The sequence below is a fragment of the Oppia nitens genome, unplaced genomic scaffold (assembly GCF_028296485.1).
Source record: "Oppia nitens isolate AA-2021 unplaced genomic scaffold, nextdenovo-longstitch-racon4-pilon3 scaffold10_pilon_pilon_pilon, whole genome shotgun sequence".
Taxonomy (NCBI): Eukaryota; Metazoa; Arthropoda; class Arachnida; order Sarcoptiformes; family Oppiidae; genus Oppia; species Oppia nitens.
In genome coordinates, this window is record NW_026533189.1 from 315,306 (window position 1) to 327,500 (window position 12,195).

At 21.7% G+C, this 12,195-nt stretch overlaps 1 long non-coding RNA gene across 2 annotated transcripts in view; it reads left to right on the forward strand.

The window, feature by feature from the left end:
* LOC128965641 (uncharacterized) overlaps positions 1 to 12,195 on the forward strand; it is a 54,909-nt gene that overhangs the window by 20,699 nt on the left and 22,015 nt on the right. For both annotated transcript variants that reach the window (XR_008484688.1, XR_008484689.1), the window contains exons 4-6: positions 1,353 to 1,417; positions 11,328 to 11,391; positions 11,464 to 11,552. This is a non-coding gene — a long non-coding RNA (uncharacterized LOC128965641). The remainder of the gene's footprint in view (positions 1 to 1,352; positions 1,418 to 11,327; positions 11,392 to 11,463; positions 11,553 to 12,195) is intronic.

Genomic DNA, 12,195 nt, shown 5'->3' on the forward strand with positions numbered 1-12,195 from the left:
TTAGTATATATTTTTTAAGAAACGATGAGAAATATTAGGGAGAAATCCGTGTTAAGTCACAAAAATAACAATTTTTCGGATAAAATATACCCAATTTTTTTATCACATTTAAAACTGTTTGTTTGCCTAAACATACATTTAAAGCATAATATATACAGTATATACACTATTGTATTTGATAATATAATAATATTTTTTTCTTCAGTCGTATTCAATATAAAGATATTTTTTAAACGTCATAATTTTAGATCTAAAAATAATATTTTTAAATTGTTTTATCTCATTAATACAGTACTGTTAATGCATTTTCATTATCAAATTTAGAGTTATTGTTTGATTTTAATGGAAATTTCTGTATATATTGCAATAAATTCATACAAAAAATATAACATTTTGAAGATGAGATAACTTTGAGCTTCAGTTGTGTTTAGTTGAAAACATTTGCTTACATTAAAAATAAGAGAGACTTTGAGAAAACAGGAGATAATGCGAAAGAGTATATACAGTACTAATGGATGTGATGTTAGGCCCAAATGAGAATCGTTCTCAAGTGAAACAAAAAAAACAATTTTATCATTTAATGGCTTATTGTATGAAATTGAGGTTTCGATTGATTGCGTTAAGTATTTGCTTCTGTATTACAATTACCGATTAATACAGTGATGGTTACAACAGTGCCACAGTCATAGCGCCAAAATATTTTATACAAAATTACTAAACACTAACTTATAAACTTATTTTGCTATGGATTTTACTCAACTCATCAGTATATTATTGGCACTCATTTAAAGCTAAACTTAATTTCTAATCTTTGACTTTCACTATATTATTATAGATTAGATCTTTGTCTACAATATATTGGATATTCACTAACAATACTATAATTCTTCACATATGTCATCATCTTTTATATCTCTTTTATTCTTTTTTCTCTCTTTTTATTTTTTTGTTACTTTTTAACTTAGAGTAAACCAAAATATTAAATATAAATTTAATGGAAAGATAAAATGTCAATTTACCTGAAAATAATGCATTAACAAAGCATTAAGCTATCAATACTAAAAATAAAATTCATTTTGATATGTAATATATCAGTATTATTTTAGATTTAATCAAAATATTAGATTTCTGTGTTTGTTTAAAAGTTATTATAATCTACTTTATATCTAATTTTGTATTTCCACAGTAATGAGCATCTAAATAAAAATATTAATATTTAATTTCATGTTTTAGAAAAATATATTGTATAATTTAAATTATATATTGTGCACAAACAATATAATGTTATTATAAATTTTAATAAAAATATTTTTTATAAAAACTAATTTATATTATTTTAAATTATTTTTTAGATGTGATGTAAAATTTTGTTATTCAAGTGGAAGAAAAAGACAATTTATTTGAAGACCATTTTTAGGTGAGTTTATATTATGTACTTAAAGAATATTTTGTCGATTCAATTGCCTTCAAATGCTTTATCTATGCTTTTATAAAATTTACACTTAAAATAAATGAGATTCATTTTTTTGTGTCTCAATATAAAAATATCATATTAAAAATTATATTTAAAATGTGTGTTTGCCTTTTATTAAGCAATAGTATAAAAAACTACTAAATTATAACATAATTTAGTCAGACAGTGCATATTTTGTAATATATTGTACTTATTTTGTATTTTATTTTAAAATATATAATATTTGTGTTATAAAATATGTTTTGAATGTTTGGAAATATTTAAAAAATATATTTTAAAGAAAAAATCTTATGGATAATAAAATAGGAATTCATATGTAAAAAATAAAGTTTTTTTAAAAAGATTATTATCCACTGAGAATTGGATCAAAATTTTGATGTATTGATATATGAATTAAACAAAATATTTTTCATCTATTATTGCAAAAAACAACATTTGGGGTACAAAAATGACACAATGTTTAAATTGAAAATTCAGAATTTAATCCATGTTTTTTATGTCAATAATTTTATATGTATTCACACGTTCATACAATACTGTAGTTTTAAGATTTATTATTTTTATTTTTCTCTAAACATCAATATATACAAAAAAAAGAGTGAGTGTCGCGACAACAGAGCACAGGAGGTGATGGCAGTCCTCATCACAACATTTTATTTTGCTTAGTTGTCATTCTTGATATACTATATTATATAAAACAACATATATATATACATACATACACATATACACACATACACACATACACACATACATACATACATACATATACATACATACACATACATACATACACATACATACACATACATACACATACATACACATACATACACATACATACACATACATACACATACATACACATACATACACATACATACACATACATACACATACATACACATACATACACATACATACACATACATACACATACATACACATACATACACATACATACACATACATACACATACATACACATACATACACATACATACACATACATACACATACATACACATACATACACATACATACACATACATACACATACATACACATATATACACATACATACACATACATACACATATATACACATACATACACATACATACACACACATAAATAAATACACTCACACATACAATGTTTTTAAAATCTCTCTCTCTCTCTCTCTCTCTCTCTCTCTCTCTCTCTCTCTCTCTCTCTCTCTAACTTGTCGTACGACTGTATGTGTGTTTAGGTCGGACTCATAACTCCATTGAGGATTAAATAGAATTTTGCAAAAACACACAACTGTAAGGTCTGATAGAAACTGTATGTTATGTTAGGAAAGACGATATTTGAAGGGCGGCTCTAATCACAAGTGTATGCCTCACATAACTTTCATAATAACTTTAGATATACTCTGCAACTGAACAAGTTTTTCAAGCAAACTATTGCATTACATATACTCTTTATAACCAGTGCTTCAATAGTCCACTGAGATTGTCAAAGACATCTAGTCTTTAACACCGTGTGTATGTGTGTATGTGTGTATGTGTGTATGTGTGTATGTGTGTATGTGTGTATGTGTGTATGTGTGTATGTGTGTGTGTATGTGTGTATGTGTGTATGTGTGTATGTGTGTGTGTGTATGTGTGTGTGTATGTGTGTATGTGTGTATGTGTGTATGTGTGTATGTGTGTATGTGTGTATGTGTGTATGTGTGTATGTGTGTATGTGTGTATGTGTGTATGTGTGTATGTGTGTATGTGTGTATGTGTGTATGTGTGTATGTGTGTATGTGTGTATGTGTGTATGTGTGTATGTGTGTATGTGTGTATGTGTGTATGTGTGTATGTGTGTATGTGTGTGTGTATGTGTGTATGTGTGTATGTGTGTATGTGTGTATGTGTGTATGTGTGTATGTGTGTATGTGTGTATGTGTGTATGTGTGTATGTGTGTATGTGTGTATGTGTTTATGTGTGTATGTGTGTATGTGTGTAAAAACTAAAGTCAATATACTTTTTTAAAAGTTAGTGTCCATCTTATAACTAAAAAGTATATTTCGAATAGTAGTCTATCATTCAAGTGCTAAACATAATAAACTAGTATTGTTTTGTTATATCATTGAATAAGTGAAAATACATTATAAAATTAAAACATTAAAAAATCATATACCATAGTATAGCTTACAATTTATTATTTTAATAAAATACAATAACCTTTTTATAGAATATTTATATTTCGGAATTCAAAATATCACCAATAAGTGTGTGTTTTATCAAATACAGTAAACCGATAATAAAATACTAAATTTAGTGCAATAGAAGACATCTATTAAAAAAGATATACAACTATATTATATAGATATAGTTTATTTAATGTATTTATTGATGTAAACTTTTTAGCCAATTATGTATTAAAAAGATTTTTAAAATACATTGTTTATCTAATTTGAAGATTAATTAAAGAAAAATATGTTTTTAAAACATTAATCATTGAAAAGTTTTGTATAATAAAATTTTTAATTATTTTAATAAGTGGTACAAAATTATGGGTCCTTAAGTTTATTAAATTTTTATGAATATTACATAGTATTTAATTTATCTATTAGTATTTTGATTTTAAATAAAATTTATTTTCATTAGTGAAAGAATCCAATTATGACAAACTGGTGCCATATATTTTAAGTGAAATTTATAAATTAAATTTTATATTGCAAACAATTGTGTAATAAACAAAATTAAAAATAATATAATAGAACTATACATTACTAAATAGTATTAATTTATTATTTTAAATTATTTTTATTAAAACTTAATACAAACTAGAGTATTAAAAATAAATAAATAAATTTATAAAAGTTTATTAAACTATATAAATTATTTAATGATTAAATGATCTGAATCAAATAAAATTCAAAATAAAATATAAAAAACTATAATTTCAATTGTCAAATACAGTAAATATTAAATAAACAAAATATTATGTATTAAAAATTATTGTTTTTATAAAAATAAAATTTAATGATTTATTTAAATATTAGATATATATATAATCTAAATTTAATGTAATGCTAAAATACTATATAAAAATGTACAAATACATCTATTTTTTATACAAGTATGAAAATGTTACTTGCTAGTTTAACTGTCATAATTTACGATGTTACAGCTATTAATATAAAATATATCAACAAACAAATACAATAATTTTTTATTAGTAAAACTTATAAATATAATATTTTTCGAATTTTTATATCACTTTTTATAATGTGTTTATATATATTAATTTATAATATAATATTTTATTTCTTAAAAGTTTACATTATTTTGTATTTTATCTTTAGTGTATTACAAAATATAAGCAAAGAAAAGATTAAAAAATCAATTTCCTAAAAATAATAGATAATTACATTTATATTATATATACTATATATATATTATATATAGTGTATATATATTTATATTATATATAGTGTATATATATTTATATTATATATAGTGTATATATATATTTATATTATATATAGTGTATATATATATTTATATACAAAATATAAACCCAACAAAACATGACATAAAATAATCAAAAATACTGTTTCTAACATTTCAACAGTAAATTAGCAAATGATTTACACAAAGACAGAGACAATGTATTTAATATACATTTTATTTAAATCTCATTTGATTTAGTTTTGAGATATAAAACAGTTTATTATGTGAAGTGTTGTATTTGTTATGCGAGCCAAACACAGAAAGTCAGTGTATTTGAGTTGCAAACAAATTAATCAAACAATTTTAACTTAATTACTATTAGTTGCACATCACTTCATCTTTCTATTTGGTGACTTAAATTTAGAGTTGAAATAATTAAAGATTTAACAATTTATATGAAAAGTTTCTAGAAAGTTTCTCTATTAATATACTTAAATATTTGTTATTATTTATATATACCATATGAACTATATAGTCATAATCTAATGTTTTTAATTAACTAAATAATTTAAAATAAATATAACATTTATTTGATTATAGATAATATTAAATACAACAAATTATAAACAGGAAAGTTAGTGATACAGTTTTTATAATTTTCAGTTATGTATTATTAAAAACGTTTTATATTTTAGAAAATTTTATATAAAAAAATAAAATGATAATTTGATTATATAAAATAATATTATCATAGTATTGAAGAATTGTTGTACTATATTAGGAAATTTAATAGAAACTTTATGTTAAATTTCCATTTAATTTTTCGCAAATGTGAGTAATTATTATTTTTCAACATTATTTCCTATTTGTATTTCGTTATTGTCTTTTCCAAATGAAATAACGGCTCAAACTGTATTTAGTCCTATTTTAGTACAGTTTAGTTTAAATTAAGATAAAAGTTACGATTGAGATCTCTCTAATGATAAAACATTATAATCAACTTCAATGGACACTAAATTTTTGAGTTAACAAAACAATATTTTTTAAAGATTTAATACTTAAATATATTTTTTTATTAAATGTTCATTTTTGGCAATATATCAGATATTAATACTTTAATTATAAATGAAGATATTACTAGTACTGTATTTATTACTAAATAAAATTGTAATTATATAAATATAAGTTTTATATTAAAAGTAAATAATTATAATAATCGTCATACAATTAAATTCATGTTTTAAATTATTTTATATATAACAAAAGTAAAAATATGTTATACATAACAAATAATTTATTGTATGAATTYATTATAAAATTTTATTTTTTACAAAAATGATAAAAACAATTTAGTTTTTATCAACAAGTTTTTTACTCTTTTAAAATATACTTTTTGACCCATAATTATTATAATACTTTACGTTACTTAAGGTCACTTAAAAAACTTTTCAAAATAGTAGAGTATAATGTATTGCATTAGTAATACATTAATTTATATCATATTCAAAATATAACACAAATGATTAAAATTATCTAAACTTAGGTTAAATTGCTATTCAAGTGTTAATCTGGTAATACTTGACTTGACATTTTAAATTGATTTTATTTTTGATATTATACTACAATTACATAAATTAATTTAAAAATATTTTGACTATTTTTTAAAAATATTTAATTTAAATTGAAACTTTTTAAGCAAATATTTTGTAATACTGTACAACAATAAGACATACTTATTAAATATCATTCTTCATAATAATAAAAAATAATAACAATTTTTATCAACAAAACAAGTTTTTTGAATTAAGTGACTAAAACTGTAATAATATATATTTTTGATTGACTAAAATGATATGTTTATGAATACATATACAATATTAAGTAAAATTATATATTCAATAAATCCTTGATATTCATTCAAAAGGAAAGAAAATAAAATCAATAAAAAGTCTCTCATAAATGAAAATTGTATTTATATTTCGGTTTATTAAAGCACACAATAAGCCTCTCATTATAATAATATAAAATACTTTGAATGTTGTAAAAAATAATTATAATGATTTGAATTTATTCAAAAATTTGTTAATAGTGTATTAAAATCGATTTAATTTGAAAGTTTATTTACTATTATATCAATAATTTTCATAAAATGCCCGAAGAAAGAGAAATATATATATTAGAAGAAAGACAGCAACTATTAGACAGTAACTATAAGACAGAAATTTGAGAGAAGATATCAAAACACAGAAAAAACAAATGATTTAAATTAATAGTATTAATAAGTTTTATGTTGAATCAGCTTTACATTCAAATTACGGTATATTCATTGCAAAACAGCTCTAAACTTGCTTTTGGGTTATCATTTGAGAGTATAAAAAGCACCGATCGTTTTAGGGCTTGACTTCTCATTATAAACCATCAGACAATCCCTTAGCCCACACACACACACACATATATATATACATGTATATACTATACAACAAAATACACAGTCATTTACAGACATAACACATTCAGACAACACATCAGGTTTTAGATTTTTGAGTATTAGATTTTACAAAAATGTTATACAAAAACAACAATATTATTGATTAAACAATAGCTTATGAATTATTTTCTTAAAAAAATAACTCTCATTATAGTATTTTAATAAACTAATACTTAAGACTAATTTTACAGTAATACATTACACTTTAATCGCATGTAAAATGCATATTAAATATTATTATATAAAATTTTTTTATATTTAAATACTTATACAAAACATACCATACATTCAAAAACATTAACAGACACACACATACAGTATATACTGTATATATATATAATATGACTATATTTCGAAAATTTTACAAATCTTTTTATTGTTTAATAATATTATTGACTTATACTGCACTAGTTTTGCATCGATTTTATATCATTTATAAGTAGAGTATTATATATATACTACTGTATAAATATATTTATATAGATAATACAATAGTCTTTTAACATTTTCTCATAAAGTGTGAAATCAATGGAAATAAACTAAGGCTTTAACATACATTACAACACAATAATACGGATACAATTTTATGTTATTAAATACAAATTGTGGTTTAGGGTATATAATAAATTATATTTTGTGTAAAAAGTTAATATTGATTACAAAATATAGTGTAATTTAATTGAATTGAATTACAAATATATCGCAAAGTGTAGGCTATAATAAAAACAAATGAGTTTCGAGTAAAACAGTCTAACAAACAAATCAAATCATCCCTACAAATGACTTATTCATGAAAGACAAGATTGATGTTTATTATTATCTAATATTTTTTGCAATATTTACTTTTTTTAACAAACATACACATGTTGTTTGTAAGATTTATATTAATGTTAATCATATGAAATATTTAATAACTTAAAATAGTTTTATCAAATAATGTATTATTTAGCATATGTAAAGTTATTTATTATAAAGAAAAAGTACTAAAATACTAAAAGACTGTATTGTAATCAATGTCATCGAGTGATTACAGTATAATATTGTACGTATATAGGTATGCTATGATAAAGTTTATATTTATAAAAAATAATTAATTGTTATAAATTAATAGTTATTTAATTAGAATTAGATAAATTTAATAATTATGAAATATAAAATATAATAAGCTTACTGAACTGAACTTATAAAATATTTTACAATATTAAAAAATACAAAAGTCTATATTATTAATTATTTCTGATAGTTTATAATTATTATAATATATTTTAATATTTATAAATGTAATTTTGCTGACAATATCAACTGTTTTGATTGTGTTTGTGTAAACATTTTTTATGACATRTTTATGTAACAATAATTTTATAAACTACAAAAATTTCTTTAAATATTTTTTAATAAGTTAAAACTGCTAGCAATGTATATGTTGTGTAAATATCGATATATATAATAGTACTCTAAATATCAATAATGTAAATACATTGTAAAAACAATAGCATTCAACAAAATTGAACCATAAAATTGATTTTTTATTTTCCTTACATTTTGTTTCATTTTTGTACTCATGTTATGTTATTTCACTTAAACTGATATATTCAATATACAATATTCAATATACAGTATATACAAGAATTTAATTTAAATCTAAATTAAATAAAATAATTTTAATGAACTGGATATTTAAAAAAAATCTATTGCGATTTAATTAATTTTCTATGTATGAAATGTAATTATGTTGATATTAATAATTAAATTGTTTAAATATATATTTATTTAAACTTATACTTTTAAGGTTAAGCAAATATACCATTAAAATGTAATGATGTAAGCATTTTGTTGTCAAAACAGATAAATGAGACGCAAATAGAAAGTTTACAAAAAAAATCTCATCAAAAAACCAGTGTTTTCTTATTATTATATATACTTTATATATATGTACAGTATATACAACAGTTTTAACATAAAAAATTGTTATACTCTTATTATAGTTAGAGATCTCATTCATGAGTAAAGTAACTCTTGATGTGTTTTCATCTTTTAGTTGAAACGTTGAAACTTTAAAAAATTGTTGTGTTTTGCATATAACAAGCAAATGAAGCCGAAAGGGTCGGTCGGTTTGAGTATATTTCCTTGAAATGCATTTATGGCATAAAATATATAACATATTCTTACTTTTATTGCTTATTTTTCTTTTCAATAAAAAAGTAAATTCTTATTTAATTTTCATTCAAGTAAAATTTTTGTTGTATAATATGTGTATAATATTAAAATCATATATAAAGTAAAGTAAAATATAAATATATATAATGTCTATAAAACCTAAATATGTATATAAAAGAATAAATCACTAAAATATTATTCACCAAAACTGCGATATTTTTTCCTCAATGTATTCTGTGCTATGCATTGCTTATGATTGATATAAATAAACATAAATACAATAAAGACTGCAAAGAGAAGAAAATAGGAGAGAAAACACAAAATTTATATGAATTTATATTCTTATATCCTATACATTCACTAACTGTATATTTGCTGTATATTACAGTAAGTAATAGGAAAAAACTTTTTATATATTTGGTCATAAATAACATATTTCATTGCTTTTATATACTGAATATAAATTACATATATATAATGTGTAATTTATATATAGTGAGAGAGAGAGAGAGAGAGAGAGAGAATAGCATAAATTTAAGGCGAGGTTCACTTTTATTTGATATTTTCTCTTTTTATATATTATATACATATTATTCAAAATAACATTCCATTGTAGTTATAATATAATATATAAGATAAATATACAGAATAGGCATATTAAACATACAAAAATTCAGTACTTATAATGCTTTTATTTGATTTTTGTTTGCGTGACACTTATTGATAAAGTATAATTAAAGCTATAATTTTTGCGTTTAGTTTTACATATTTTGTAACAAATATAGTTCACATTTTTTTGATAATTTAAAATAGTAAAAAATTATTTGTTATGGTTTAACAAATATTTAAAGGTGAAACACGTTTATACTGTTATGAATTGACTAAACGTCAAATAAATCTCATTTTTAATATAAAAGATTTATAAATTTATATATAATATATAACATGTATTTTATGTATTATCAAAAATAAATTTATATATAAATCCGGGCGAATATATTAAAAACTGAACAAATTATATAAAAAAATATTCAAAATCTGTGTTTAAATATTATGAAAGTTATATACTGTATTAAAGACGCTTATTATTAGTTTTTACTCAACTCTTTTACTGTTAATTCTCTCTCTCTCTCTCTCTCTCTCTCTCTCTCTCTCTCTCTTTCATTTTTTCACTCATAATGTGAATATAGTTTATAATTAAAGTGGCAAAAAATATTGACTTACTTTTATGAGCCATAATGAAAGTTTGGTATTATTTCTTATGTTAGGAAAAAATATTATTAAATCTGCTTATTTCTCTTAACACTAAATGATAGTGTAATATATGAATGTGTAAATCATTATAAATTGACATAAAATACTAGTAGTAGCAAAATATAACATAAAACATTTGGCATATACGGTATATCGTATATACAGTAGAACTGTGTATCTATATAGCAGTGATTTGTTTGGTGAAAACCCATTCAATCCATATGTTGTATTACTTTTTAGTTTTTTAAATAAAATTATGTCTTAAACATACAAGTGCTATACAATGCTTTATATATCTATATATTTATTACATTAATACAAAACAGTATAGAATATAACATATATTGTATTACTGTATATTATAACATTGGCATTGATTCTCATTTACATTAGGGAAGTGTATTTAGCCTTGTTATGCAAATAAATATTATAATATAATGCCTAAAATGCTTTATATAACATTAAGTATTGATTTTGTACTCAAATGAGATTTTAATTTTTGTTTGTTATTTCTATTTAAAGGATTGTATTAAAGTCCAACAAAATTTGTGGCACTGGGATATGGGTTATGTGTTTTTCATAACTGGTAACACTCCAGTACTTCCTGAAGGGTTTTTGTTTAATAATTAATGTTTTGCTTTTGGGTGCTAACCAACAGTGGTTTAGTTTCACTGGACTTAAACATAACTCAATACTGGGTGTCACTTAAACACAAAATATTGAATGAAAGAGTCACTGATAGTAAAGGTATTGATTATAAATGTAATTTTAATATTTGTTTGATCTATAAATAGAAATTCTTTATATACAAATCATGCGCTAATATTTTATCTAAAAGTGTAAAGTTAGTTATACAAACATTTTAAATTTAAGACACAATAAATTTGGTTAACAAATATATATTTTTTAATAAATTTTTATTAGCCTTTGGGCTCATTCTTTAATACAAACTTTATATAAGAAAAGTTTGTTTTATATATTAAATAAAATATTTTAGGTATAAATGTTAGTCAGAATTGAATGAATGAGTGAATGAATGAATGAATGAATGAATGAATGAATGAATGAATGAATGAATGAATGAATGAATGAATGAATGAATGATATATATATATATATATATATATATATATATATATATATATATATATATGTTTCATGAATCCGGAGATCTTTTTTTGCGCAAAAACAATATATTTGATAAAAACACGAAAATAGTTGTGTGTATCTGTGTGTGTGTGAGCTAAAGTAGGAACTGAAAACCTGCCTGTTCTCTAGTAGTCATGGATACGGTTGTGTGCGTGAATGCGGCACTAGGTTTCCAACATTTATTGCGAAGCACACCATACACACTGTACATAACACTACGACAGGGATGAAGAGGTAGGTG